This window comes from Hyla sarda, chromosome 1, assembly GCF_029499605.1.
Source record: "Hyla sarda isolate aHylSar1 chromosome 1, aHylSar1.hap1, whole genome shotgun sequence".
Lineage (NCBI taxonomy): Eukaryota > Metazoa > Chordata > Amphibia > Anura > Hylidae > Hyla > Hyla sarda.
The window spans coordinates 7,019,395-7,034,217 of NC_079189.1; the positions used below are offsets into that span (position 1 = coordinate 7,019,395).

The 14,823-nt window shown below is 47.5% G+C and overlaps 1 protein-coding gene across 2 annotated transcripts in view; it reads left to right on the top strand.

The window, feature by feature from the left end:
* The window catches only part of LOC130294904 (tachylectin-2-like), a 61,551-nt gene that overhangs the window by 35,486 nt on the left and 11,242 nt on the right, over positions 1-14,823 (top strand). The window contains exon 1 of one of the 2 annotated variants that reach the window (XM_056545164.1): positions 14,757-14,774. The exons of the other annotated variant lie outside the window; for it this stretch is intronic. The gene's annotated coding sequence lies outside the window, so the exon portion shown is untranslated. Of the gene's footprint in view, positions 1-14,756; positions 14,775-14,823 lie in introns of those variants that run through there. 2 annotated transcript variants of the gene reach the window in all.

Sequence of the window (14,823 nt, forward strand, 5' to 3'; positions counted from 1 at the left end):
ATGGGTCAGGTCTGGAGAGCACGGGAGCAGAAGAAAAGGCAGACTTGAGCCGTTTAAATGCGTCTTCCGCTTGGGGAGACCAGGACTTGGGATTGGCATTTTTCTTGGTTAAAGCCACGATAGGAGCCACAATAGTGGAAAAGTGTGGAATAAATTGTCTGTAATAATTGGCGAACCCCAAAAAACATTGGATAGCACGGAGTCCGGAGGGGCGTGGCCAATCTAAGACGGCAGAGAGTTTATCCGGGTCCATTTGTAATCCCTGGCCAGAGACCAAGTATCCTAGGAAAGGAAGAGATTGACATTCAAACAGACATTTCTCCATTTTGGCATAAAGTTGATTGTCTCGAAGTCTCTGAAGAACTATGCGGACATGCTGGCGGTGTTCTTCTAAGTTGGCAGAAAAAATCTGAATATCGTCCAGATACACAACAACACAGGAATATAAGAGATCACGAAAAATTTCATTAACAAAGTCTTGGAAGACGGCAGGGGCGTTGCACAGGCCAAAGGGCATGACCAGATACTCAAAGTGTCCATCTCTGGTGTTAAATGCAGTCTTCCATTCGTCCCCCTCCCTGATGCGGATGAGATTATAAGCACCTCTTAAGTCCAGTTTGGTAAAGATGTGGGCACCTTGAAGGCGATCAAAGAGTTCTGAGATAAGAGGTAGGGGGGTAGCGGTTCTTTACCGTGATTTTATTAAGTCCGCGGTAATCAATGCAAGGACGTAGGGAGCCATCTTTTTTGGACACAAAAAAAAATCCAGCTCCGGCAGGAGACTAGGATTTGCGGATAAACCCCTTTTTTAAATTTTCCTGGATGTATTCAGACATAGCAAGAGTCTCTGGAGCGGACAGAGGATAAATTCTGCCCCGGGGTGGAGTAGTGCCCGGGAGGAGGTCAATAGGACAGTCATAAGGCCTGTGAGGAGGTAAAGTCTCAGCTTGCTTTTTGCAAAACACGTCAGCATAGTCCATATAAGCCTTAGGGAGACCGGTTACAGGGGGAACCACAGGGTCACGGCAGGGAGTACTGGGAACCGGTTTAAGACAGTCCTTGAAACAAGAAGTACCCCAGCTCTTGATCTCTCCTGTGGACCAATCAAGGGTTGGGGAATGGCATTGAAACCACGGTAATCCAAGGAGAATTTCGGAAGTGCAATTGGAGAGGACCAAAAACTAAATTTTTTCGTGATGAGGTCCGATGCACATTAGGAGGGGTTCCGTGCGGTAACGCACGATACAGTCCAATCTTTCATTGTTAACACAATTGATGTAGAGGGGTCTGGCGAGACTGGTCACCGGGATGTTGAACCTGTTGATGAGAGAGGCCAAAATAAAATTTCCTGCAGATCCGGAATCCAAGAAGGCCATAGTAGAGAAGGAGAAGGTAGAGGAAGATATCCGCACAGGCACAGTAAGGCGTGGAGAAGCAGAGTTGACATCAAGAACTGTCTCACCTTTGTGCGGAGTCAGCGTACGTCTTTCCAGGCGGGGAGGACGGATAGGACAATCCTTCAGGAAGTGTTCGGTACCGGCACAGTACAGGCACAGATTCTCCATGCGGCGTCGTGTCCTCTCTTGAGGTGTCAAGCGAGACCGGTCAACTTGCATAGCCTCCACGGCGGGAGGCACAGGAACGGATTGCAGAGGACCAGAGGAGAGAGGAGCCGGGGAGAAAAAATGCCTCGTGCGAACAAAGTCCATATCCTGGCGGAGCTCCTGACGCCTTTCGGAAAAACGCATGTCAATGCGAGTGGCTAGATGAATAAGTTCATGCAGGTTAGCAGGAATTCCTCGTGCGGCCAGAACATCTTTAATGTTGCTGGATAGGCCTTTTTTAAAGGTCGCGCAGAGGGCCTCATTATTCCAGGATAATTCGGAAGCAAGAGTACGGAATTGGATGGCGTACTCGCCAACGGAAGAATTACCCTGGACCAGGTTCAGCAGGGCAGTCTCAGCAGAAGAGGCTCGGGCAGGTTCCTCAAAGACACTTCGAATCTCCGTGAAGAAGGAGTGTACAGAGGCAGTGACGGGGTCATTGCGGTCCCAGAGCGGTGTGGCCCATGACAGAGCTTTCCCAGACAGAAGGCTGACTACGAAAGCCACCTTAGACCTTTCAGTAGGAAACTGGTCCGACATCATCTCCAAGTGCAGGGAACATTGTGAAAGAAAGCCACGGCAAAACTTAGAGTCCCCATCAAATTTATCCGGCAAGGATAGTCGTAGGCCGGAAGCGGCCACTCGCTGCGGAGGAGGTGCAGGAGCTGGCGGAGGAGATGATTGCTGAAGCTGTGGTAGTAGCTGCTGTAGCATCACGGTCAGTTGAGACAGCTGGTGGCCTTGTTGCGCTATCTGTTGCGACTGCTGGGCGACCACCGTGGTGAGGTCGGCGACAACTGGCAGTGGAACTTCAGCGGGATCCATGGCCGGATCTACTGTCACGATTCGGCTGGCAGGAGGTGGATCCTCTGTGCCAGAGAGGGATTGGCGTGGACCGTGCTGGTGGACCGGTTCTAAGTTGCTACTGGTATTCACCAGAGCCCGCCGCAAAGCGGGATGGTCTTGCAGCGGCGGTAGCAACCAGGTCGTATCCACCAGCAACGGCTCAACCTCTCTGACTGCTGAAGATAGGCGCGGTACAAGGGAGTTGACAAGAGCAAGGTAGGACGTAGCAGAAGGTCGGGGCAGGCAGCAAGGATCGTAGTCAGGGGCAACGGCAGGAGGTCTGGAACACAGGCTAGGAACACACAAGGAAACGCTTTCACTGGCACAATGGCAACAAGATCCGGCGAGGGAGTGCAGGGGAAGTGAGGTATAAATAGGGAGTGCACAGGTGAACACACTAATTAAGCCAACTGCGCCAATCAGTGGCGCAGTGGCCCTTTAAATCGCAGAGACCCGGCGCGCGCGCGCCCTAAGGAGCGTGGCCGCGCGCGCCGGGACAGGACCGACGGAGAGCGAGTCAGGTACGGGAGCCGGGGTGCGCATCGCGAGCGGGCGCCACCCGCATCGCGAATCGCATCCCGGCTGGGAGAGGTATCGCAGCGCACCCGGTCAGCAGATCTGACCGGGGCGCTGCAATTGCGAGGATGTTGCGAGCGCTCCGGGGAGGAGCGGGGACCCGGAGCGCTCGGCGTAACATTACCCATCCTAGCCTGTGGAGTAAATCCAGAGTCAGGCTGGTGTGAAGGTGGAGTTCTTCCTGTGTCCTGGCTAATATAAGCCAGTCGTCTAGATAGGGGATTATCCTGATACCGTGAAGTCTGAGGACCGCCATCATAGAAGAGACCACCTTTGTAAAGACAAACGGGGCTGTTGTGATCCCAAAGGGAAGAACACGAAATTGGAAATGGTGAAGAACTCCCCTGATGAAAACTGCAATCCGCAGGAATTTTCTGTGGTTCTGACAGATGGGTATATGGAAGTAAGCGTCTTTGAGGTCTAATGATGCCATGTCATCGTCCCTCTGTAGGATAGCTTCTTTACAATGAATCTGTTTAGATATCTGAGATCTGTAATGAGTCTCCATTTTCCTCCTGGCTTGGGTACAAGAAACACAGGAGAATACACACCCTTGCCCTTATCGGCTAGGGGAACAGGTTCTACTGCCACATTTGTGATAAGCTCTAGAATTGACTCCTCCATTTTAGAGTGGGGGGTGTTAGGAACCTCTCTGGAGGGTGAGATATGAGAGGAAGGAAATAACCACTCGCTACAATGTTTAGAACCGAAACATCTTTTATTAAGTCTTGCCAGGCCGGGTGAGAATAATGGAGACTGCCGTCTACTGGCATGCTGTCTGAGTCAGAATTCTGACTTCTTTGAATTTCTAGCTCTGGAGGAACCTCTTCTTGTTGAACCAGATCCTCTGCCATGTCCAGGATTTTTGTTCTGTCTAGATCTCTGTGGAGAACGGTCACGTCTTGACTGGCTGTAACATCCATGAAAGGATCTGTCGGATAAAGGAAGATTCTACCCTTTTTTATCGGAGAGCTCCTCCATAATAGTATCCAATTCAGGACCAAATCATTTGCCAGGATTTAATTCCAAATTACACAATATATACTCAGGGCCGGTTTTAGGCATTCGCGTGGCCCTATGCAAAATCAAAAGTGGGGCCCCAAAAGTCGTAATACTGCACTAACCAGATTTGAACATTTTTGGTCACTTCAAATACTATAAAAAAATATCTAAAAAGCAATTGAAAAGTCCCATCAAAACAAAAATGGTACCGATAAAAACTACAAATAACAGCGCAAAAATGACCCTCACATTCCCATATACAGAAAGATAAAAGAGTTATAGGGATCAGAATAGTACAATTTTATATTTTTGTATAGTCCCCCCACATTAGGTAGGCAGTATGATCCCCCACATTAGGCAGACAGTATAGTACCCCCCACATTAGGTAAAGAGTATAGCTCCCCCACATTAGGTTGGCAGTATAGTTCCCGACATTAAGTGCAGTATAGCTCCCAACATTAGGTGCAATATAGTTCCCCACATTAGGTGCAGTATAGCTCCCCACATTAGGTGCAGTATAGTTCCCGACATTAGGTGCAGTATAGTTCCCCCACATTAGGTGCAGTATAGTTCCCCCACATTAGGTGCAGTATAGTTCCCGACATTAGGTGCAGTATAGCTCCCAACATTAGGTGCAGTATAGTTCCCCACATTAGGTGCAGTATAGTTCCCCCACATTAGGTGCAGTATAGTTTCCCCACATTAGGTGCAGTATAGTTCCCCCACATTAGGTGCAGTATAGTTCCCCACATTAGGTGCAGTATAGCTCCCCACATTAGGTGCAGTATAGTTCCCCACATTAGGTGCAGTATAGCTCCCGACATTAGGTGCAGTATAGCTCCCGACATTAGGTGCAGTATAGTTCCCCGACATTAGGTTGGCAGTATAGTTCCCCACATTAGGTGCAGTATAGTTTCTCCCACATTAGGTGCAGTATAGTTCCCCACATTAGGTGCAGTATAGTTCCCCACATTAGGTGCAGTATAGTTCCCCACATTAGGTGCAGTATAGTTCCCCACATTAGGTACAGTATAGCTCCCAACATTAGGTGCAGTATAGTTCCCCCACATTAGGTAGGCAGTATGATCCCCCACATTAGGTAGACAGTATAGTACCCCCCACATTAGGTAAAGAGTATAGCTCCCCCACATTAGGTTGGCAGTATAGTTCCCGACATTAGATGCAGTATAGCTCCCCACATTAGGTGCAGTATAGTTCCCCCACATTAGATAGGCAGTATAGTTCCCCGACATTAGGTGCAATATAGCTCCCAACATTAGGTGCAGTATAGTTCCCCACATTGGGTGCAGTATAGTACCCCACATTAGGTGCTGTATAGTCCCCCACATTAGGTGCAGTATAGTTCCCCACATTAGGTGCAGTATAGTTCCCCACATTAGGTGCAGTATAGTTCCCCACATTAGGTGCAGTATACAGTAGTCCCCCACATTAGGTGCAGTATAGTTCCCCCACATTAGGTGCAGTATACAGTAGTCCCCCACATTAGGTGCAGTATAGTTCCCCACATTAGGGGCAGTATAGTTCTCCACGTTAGGGGCAGTATAGTTCCCCCACATTAGGGGCAGTATAGTTCCCCCACATTAGGGGCAGTATACAGTAGTCCCCCCCCCCATTTGGTGCAGTATACAGTAGTCTCCCTCCCCCAATTAGGTGCAGTATACAGTAGTTCCCCCCCCATTAGGTGCAGTATACAGTAGTCCCCCCACATTAGGTGCAGTATACAGTAGTTCCCCCACATTAGGTGCAGTATACAGTAGTCCTCCCCACATTAGGAGCAGTATACAGTAGTCCCCCCACATTAGGTGCAGTATACAGTAGTCCCCCCACATTAGGTGCAGTATACAGTAGTCCCCCCACATTAGGTGCAGTATACAGTAGTCCCCCACATTAGGTGCAGTATACAGTAGTCCCCCACATTAGGTGCAGTATACAGTAGTCCCCCACATTAGGTGCAGTATACAGTAGTCCCCCACATTAGGTGCAGTATACAGTAGTCCCCCACATTAGGTGCAGTATACAGTAGTCCCCCACATTAGGTGCAGTATACAGCAGTCCCCCACATTAGGTGCAGTATACAGTAGTCCCCCCACATTAGGTGCAGTATACAGTAGTCCTCCCCACATTAGGTGCAGTATACAGTAGTCCCCCCACATTAGGTGCAGTATACAGTAGTCCCCCCACATTAGGTGCAGTATACAGTAGTTCCCCCCCCCATTAGGTGCAGTATACAGTAGTCCCCCACATTAGATGCAGTACACAGTAGTCCCCCCACATTAGGTGCAGTATAAAGTAGTTCGCCACATTAGGTGCAGTATACAGTAGTCCCCCCACATTAGGTGCATTATACAGTAGTCCCCCCACATTAGGTGCAGTATACAGTAGTCCCCCCACATTAGGTGCAGTATACAGTAGTCGTCCCCCACATTAGGGGCAGTATACAGTAGTCCCCCACATTAGGTACAGTATACAGTAGTCCCCCACATTTGGTGCAGTATACAGTAGTTCCCCACATTAGGTGCAGTATACAGTAGTCCCCCACATTTGGTGCAGTATACAGTAGTCCCCCACATTAGGTGTAGTATACAGTAGTCCCCCCACATTAGGTGCAGTATAAAGTAGTTCCCCACATTAGGTGCCCGTATAAAGTAGTTATCCACATTAGGTGCAGTATACAGTAGTCCCCCACATTAGGTGCAGTATAGTTCCCCACATTAGGGGCAGTATAGTTCTCCACGTTAGGGGCAGTATAGTTCCTCCACATTGGGGGCAGTATAGTTCCCCCACATTAGGGGCAGTATACAGTAGTCCCCCCCCCCCCCCCCATTTGGTGCAGTATACAGTAGTTCCCCCCCATTAGGTGCAGTATACAGTAGTCTCCCCCCCCCCCCCAATTAGGTGCAGTATACAGTAGTTCCCCCCCCCCCATTAGGTGCAGTATACAGTAGTCCCCCCACATTAGGTGCAGTATACAGTAGTCCCCCCACATTAGGTGCAGTATACAATAGTCCTTCCCATATTAGGTGCATTATACAGTAGTCCCCCCACATTAGGTGCAGTATACAGTAGTCCCCCCACATTAGGTGCAGTATACAGTAGTCCTTCCCACATTAGGTTCAGTATACAATAGTCCTTCCCACATTAGGTGCAGTATACAGTAGTCCCCCCACATTAGGTGCAGTATACAGTAGTCCCCCACATTAAGTGCAGTATACAGTAGTCCCCCACATTAGGTGCAGTATACAGTAGTCCCCCACATTAGGTGCAGTATACAGTAGTCCCCCACATTAGGTGCAGTATACAGTAGTCCCCCACATTAGGTGCAGTATACAGTAGTCCCCCACATTAGGTGCAGTATACAGTAGTCCCCCCACATTAGGTGCAGTATACAGTAGTCCTCCCCACATTAGGTGCAGTATACAGTAGTCCCCCCACATTAGGTGCAGTATACAGTAGTCCCCCCACATTAGGTGCAGTATACAGTAGTCCCCCACATTAGGGGCAGTATACAGTAGTCCCCCACATTAGGTGCAGTATACAGTAGTCCCCCACATTAGGTGCAGTATACAGTAGTCCCCCACATTAGGTGCAGTATACAGTAGTGCCCCCACATTAGTTGCAGTATAAAGTAGTTCCCCACATTAGGTGCAGTATAAAGTAGTTCCCCACATTAGGTGCAGTATACAGTAGTCCCCCACATTAGGTGCAGTATACAGTAGTCCCCCCACATTAGGTGCAGTATACAGTAGTCCCCCACATTAGGTGCAGTATACAGTAGTCCCCCACATTAGGTGCAGTATACAGTAGTCCCCCACATTAGGTGCAGTATACAGTAGTCCCCCCACATTAGGTGCAGTATAAAGTAGTCCCCCACATTAGGTGCAGTATACAGTAGTCCCCCACATTAGGTGCAGTATACAGTAGTCCCCCACATTAGGTGCAGTATACAGTAGTCCCCCCACATTAGGTGCAGTATAAAGTAGTCCCCCACATTAGGTGCAGTATACAGTAGTCCCCCACATTAGGTGCAGTATACAGTAGTCCCCCACATTAGGTGCAGTATACAGTAGTCCCCCCACATTAGGTGCAGTATACAGTAGTCCCCCACATTAGGTGCAGTATACAGTAGTCCCCCACATTAGGTGCAGTATAAAGTAGTCCCCCACATTAGGTGCAGTATACAGTAGTCCCCCCACATTAGGTGCAGTATAAAGTAGTCCCCCACATTAGGCGCAGTATACAGTAGTCCCCCACATTAGGTGCAGTATACAGTAGTCCCCCACATTAGGTGCAGTATACAGTAGTCCCCCCACATTAGGTGCAGTATAAAGTAGTTCCCCACATTAGGTGCAGTATAGAGTAGTCCCCTACATTAGGTGCAGTATTTTCCCCCACAGACATACAGCCTTCAGCCATATACAGTGTATGGCTGGAGGCTGTATGCCTGTTTACTGCCCCACTTCAGTGTTCAGACCACCGCTCAATCTACCGCTGGTCACTTACCATACCCGCGTGTCCTCCTCACTGCTCCGCTCCGCTGTACTATTTCTATGGTCGCATGCATGGGACGTCAGTGACGTCCCTGCGTGTGCTTCCTCCCAGTTTTTAAAGTTAACGCTGGGCCGCTATGAGGTAAACGGGGCATCCTTATGTCCTGAAAAGATTTTTCGGGACACAGGGATGTCCCGAATGTGACGGGGGGCCCCCTGCGGGCACGGGGCCTAGAGCTGGTCACTGTTTTAAAGTGGCCACGACCAGGCTGCTAATCTTTAACAAGCAGCCAACGTTGCGGCCACTTTAAAACAGTTGCCCCCCCCCCCCCCCCCCTTACTGAGCAGCCGGCAGGGGGCCCCCTGGGGGATGGGGGCCCCAGGCAATTGCCTGGTTTGCCCCACCCTAACGCCGGCCCTGTATATACTTAGAGTGGCTATCTCCAGGCCAGGGTCTTAGCCAGAGGGCCCTTCTAGCAGCAGAAGACAGAGACATGTTGCGGACCGACAACTTCTTCTGTTGACAGTTTGCATCATACAGGTTATCCATCTCCAAGTTGATGTACTTATAGGATCTGAGTATGTCTTCTCTACCTGAATCTATGTCACCTTGGACCTTAGAAAGCCAAGATTTCATAGCCCTGATTACCTCAAAGGAGGCACTGCCGACAGCGCACTGACCGGAGGCTGCAGTATAGGACCATCTCAGGGTTACTTCCATGCGTCGATCCATAGGATCATTCAGACTTGATACGTCGTCAGAAGGAATGATGGTTCTTTTGGAGAGTTTTGCAATAGCAAAATCTACCTTAGGAGGGTAAACCCACTCCATGGATTTAGACTGATCCAGTGGGTAAAGGGTCTAAAATCGCCTGTTTTTCAGCAGGAAAATACATCATTCCCTGCATTTCAGGGATAATCTAGTCTCATTTACAATCCTGAATTCTTCATCAGAAGGCATAATGTTACACTATGCTCTCCGGCCTCACACGCTGGCCGTGAGCGCATGGTCCCCTTACCTTTTGCTGCCGACGGGGCTGGAATTCGCATCGCGGCACGCACCTGCATGCAAGCCCCAGTCCGTCACTCTCCGGGTGTTTTTCCTCCCTCTGCCTCCACCTCTCTGCTCTGACGCACGTGTCCCCGTCCCTTAGGGCGTGCGTGCCCCGGAGCTTTAAGATTTAAAGGGCGCAGTACGCTCATTAGTGTAACCACTTGTGGCTTGTTTATAAATTCCTCCACCCTCCTCAGTTCTCTGCCGGATCTTTGTTGCCTTGTGCCCTAGAGAAAGTGTTCCATTGTATTGCCTTGCCGTGTACCAGATCTCCAGCTCTTGTGACTTGACCTTGGTCCTCAGCTGCCTGCCTACTGAACTACTGCTACGTTCTGACTACGCTACTGTGCCGCCTGCTCTGACCTACTGCTATCCAGACTACGAGTTGCCTTATCCCTCCTCTGCCTCGCATCTCCTCAGCCGCCTGTGTGGTCGAGCCGTGCCAGGGGTAGCGACCTGGGTGTCGCCTGCAGCTGCAAGACCATCCTGCTTTGCGGCGGGCTCTGGTGAAGACCAGCGGCACCTTAGACTCTGCTCCCTGGTACAGTCTGAGTCATCTGCCACACAGGTCCAGCGGATCCACATACACCGGAGTTCCTGTCTTCAGAAATGTGAGTGTTACACATAATAGTGGGAGTCTCGCCCCATCTAGGCCTCTTGCTTGCAGGAGGGGCTACAGCTAGGGAGTCCTTTAACTCCTTAATAAATCCAAAGATGAACTCTTTAACCCAGACAAACATGAACTCCCATCAATTCACTGGTTGAACTTGATGGATGTATGTCTTTTTTCAACCATACTAACTATGTAACTATGTCCTGCATGGATGGTTCCTGGTTGGGTGGTAGCCGGGGACAACAAGAAGAGCAAATAGGGTAATCTGATGTGTCAGATAATGGAACTTTACAGGATGTGCATTCCAGATGTCTGCATTTATGGGTAGACTTCCCATTAGGCTCTCTACGTCAACCTGACCCTCCAGATTCCATAGAGGACATCTAAGATAAATATATATATATATATATATATATATATATATATATATATATATATATATATAAAAATCAATTACCAAGCATGAAAGTAAGAATAAGGAAACCCTTGAAGAAAGGACCTACAATCATAGAGATGATAAGGTCTCAAAGCAAAGAAGTAGTATGCTGAAGGCAAGTGACAGAATACCACTCAGCAGTATAGGCTCCAAGAGAATGAGCCAAAGCCAAGGGGGGTTTTAAGTAGACGCCAAAATTTGTGCTAAGATTTAGGTCCTGCCCACTTCACGGACCTAATATATGGATTATTAATACAAACAAAAAACCCCAAGGAAAGAAGCAGAGTTAAGATAAGAACTAAAGATTAAACTCCTTCATGCAGGATAAAGATAAAAACTTCCTGCAAAGCCCCCAATACACAACGCTGCGGCCGCAGAGAGAGAAAAACTTCCGGTGTCTTCACCGGAAGTGACGCTGCCAAGGTTCTCTGCGCTCGCGTCTAGGCTCTGGCAAGATGGCGCATCGCCGGAAGTGATGCACAGGCCTCCAAGCTAAAGTCCGCGGCTTCCAGACTTTGGAAAAATGGCGGCTCACACCGGAGGTCCTTGCAGAAAGATCTTAAAGAAAAAGAGAAGACAAATAAGGTAAAACTGTGGAAAGGGGAGCTCAGGAGCGTCCATGCTGACATCAGGAAAGAAAAAACTCACTGTCTTGATGTGAGCAGGGTATTTTATAGTCATTGTGAGGGGAGGTCCCTATGTCTTGTTTTGATTTAATTAAAAAATCCCGGTCCTATTTATCTCACAGAGGCGGAGACACCCCACATTGTGCTGCTGAGGGACGCCAGGGAAATCTCTGTTCTCACTGGCCCAGAATCTCTCCCACTTGCTGCACCCACCACAATACAAACTATATATAAATCTAAATTTAAATAAAGTTAAAATTAAAATGAAGGTACAAACAAAATCTTAGTAAACATCCCCTGCTGATTCACATCCATACTCTTGTTACCCTATATATTCATGTCACCACAAATGCCAATGCATATACCATGGATCAGATACAGTGGGGATCAAAAGTTTGGGCATCCCAGGTAAAAAATTGTATTAATGTGCATAAAGAAGCCAAGGAAAGATGGAAAAATCTCCAAAAGGCATCAAATTACAGATTAGACATTCTTATAATATGTCAACAAAAGTAAGATTTTATTTCCATCATTTACACTTTCAAAATAACAGAAATCAAAAAAATGGCATCTGCAAAAGTTTGGGCACCCTGCAGAGTTAATATCTTCTGATGACTCTTCCATGAAGACCATATTTATACAAGTATCTGTTTATAGTGGAATAGTGGACCACAACTCCAACGTCTGCCAGATTTTTCTGGAGGGATTGTGCAGTCAAACGTGGGTTTTGAATAGTTTTTCTCACAATCCTGCGAGCTGTTCTGTCTGATATTTTTCTTGGTCTTCCAGATCTTGCTTTAACTTCCACTGTTCCTGATGACTGCCATTTCTTACTTACATTCCGAACAGAGGATATTGACATCTGAAAACGTTTTGCTATCTTCTTATAGCCTTCTCCAGCTTTGTGAGCGTCAACTATTTTCAGTTTCAGATTTCTAGACAACTGCTTAGAAGAACCCATGGTGCTGATTGTTGGGGCAAGGTCAGATGAGTCTGGGCATTTAAAACCTTTGAGATTGACATCACCTGGTCTTCCCAGATGATGATTGAGAACAATCCATGACACTGGCAGGTCTCAGCTTTGCAAAGGGGTCAGTGCATGCTATAAATTCTGCAGGGTGCCCAAACTTTAGCAGACGCCATTTTTTTATTTTCTGTTATTTTGAAAGTGTAAATGATGGAAATAAAATGTAACTTTTGTTGACATATTATAAGAATGTCTAATCTGTAATTTGATGCCTTTTGGAGATTTTTCCATCTTTCCTTGGCTTCTTTATGCACATTAAAGGGGTAGTCCAGTGGTGAAAAACTTATCCCCTATCCTAAGGATAGGGGATAAGTTTGAGATCACGGGGGGTCCAACCACTGGGGCCCCCTGCGATCTCTCTGTATGGGGGCCAGGCTCTCCGGCCAGATAGCGGGTGTCGACCTCCGCACGAAGCGGCGGCCGACACGCCCCCTCAGTACATCTCTATGGCAGAGCTGGAGATTGCCGAAGGCAGCGCTTCGGCTCTGCCATAGAGTTGTATTGATGGGGGAGTGTCGGCCACCGCTTCGTGCGGAGGTCGACAAGCCCCCTTCCAGCGGGCTGTCGGGCTCTGTACAGGAGATCGCAGGGGGCCCCAGCGGTCGGACCCCCCGTGATCTCAAACTTATCCCCTATCCTTAGGATAGGGGATAAGTTGTTCACCACTGAGTTCACCACTGGACTACTCCTTTAATACAAATTTTTACCTGGGGTGCCCAAACTTTTGATCCCCACTGTATGTTATCCCAGATGCTCTTACTGTGACCACTAAACTAATTATGTTTAGGCTAATTATTACCTATTATTATTACCTATTGCTTAGAAAACTATATGTTAGCACCAGCCCGTTCTAAAGGAATGGCCTCTGCATCCCGCCTGCTATAGGGGCATGTATCCCATTATATATATATATATATATATATATATATATATATATATATATATATGAGTATGCTTAAAAATGCTTCTGATCCTTATCATTTTCTTAATTTTCTGTATACAAGGCTAAATGAGGGCTAATTTTTTTGCACCCTGATTATCGGTATTTTTGTTTGATGGCATTTTGTGATTGCTTTTTATAATTATTTTATGGTATATGAAGTGACCAAAAAAAACAGTATTTTGGTATTTTTGGATTAACGTTTACATCAATGAACATGCGGTTTAATTATTTTTATATTTTAATAGTTTGGACATTAATGTACGTGGCGAGACTACATGTGTCTTAGTTTTTGCAGACATTATTTAATTTGAAAATGGAAAAGGGGCTGATAACTTTTATTTGGGAAGGGCTTAATTCACCTTTATTATACATTATTTTTTTTCAACATTTTATTTACTATTTTTGAGTCCCCATAGGGAAATACTACATGTAATCTTGCAGTGGCATCCACTGAACAATGCTGTACTATAGCACATATCAGTGATGTCAGCATATATCAAGGCTCCGGGTCACAATGGCGACCCAGAATTTGTCCTAGGTCCCATGGGACCCCCTACACAGAAGGAAGAAAATACACAGAAGGAAGCATTTCAGCACTTTTCTGTAGAACAGTGAAGCACAAAGGACAACCCACTGAACCGCCCATCCAATGTCTCCACCCACCCACTAAACCTCCCACCCAATGTCCCCACCCACCCACTGAGCGGCCCACCCAATGTCCCCACCCACCCACTGAACCGCCAATCCAATGTCCCCACCCACCCAATGTCCCCATACACCCACTGAACCGCCCATCCAATGTCCCCGCCCACCCACTGAACTGCTCATCCAAAGTCCCCGCTCATCCACTGAACCGCCCACCCAATGTCCCCACCCACCCACTGAACCGCCAACCCAATGTCCCCACCCACCCACCGAACCGCCAACCCAATGTCCCCACGCACCTACTGAACTGCCCACCGAATGTCCCCACCCACCTACTGAACAGCCCATCCAATGTCCTGGCCCACCCTTGAACCGCCCACCCAATGTCCCCGCCCATCTTTTAATCATATCAGTTTCTGTCAAACTAGATAAACGGAAATTCATAAAAAATGGATGTTCTAAAAAAAAAAAACTTATCTATGAAACATGTGTAAAGAAGTGAGTGAAAAAAGCACTTCAAAATGCATCAGTTAAACATATATGTTAAACACATCAGTTAAACTGAAGTCAAAAACGCAATGTGAACAGAGCCTTAACATGTCAGTTTTTTAAGCTGGTAGCGGCCCATTAAACGCATCTGTTGATGCACTCATATATATAGATATATTGTTCCTGTAATGCACTTTTCTGCAGGTTCCATTGCTGCCTCTGCTTTTGCTACCAGATGCAGGACGGAGCGTGCAGCGCTTCTTTTTTTTTAATTATTTACTTTCCATCTGGATGTAATGTAAAACTACAGGAATATCAGGAAAAGATCAATACAGATTTCTCCATAAATACAGTCGGTGAGAAGCGGAGACACGGCAGCCGAGCTGTCATCATTATCCTGAACAAGTACAGTCAAGAGAGGGGGGCCCCTGAGAGGGAAAAGGACAAATGGACC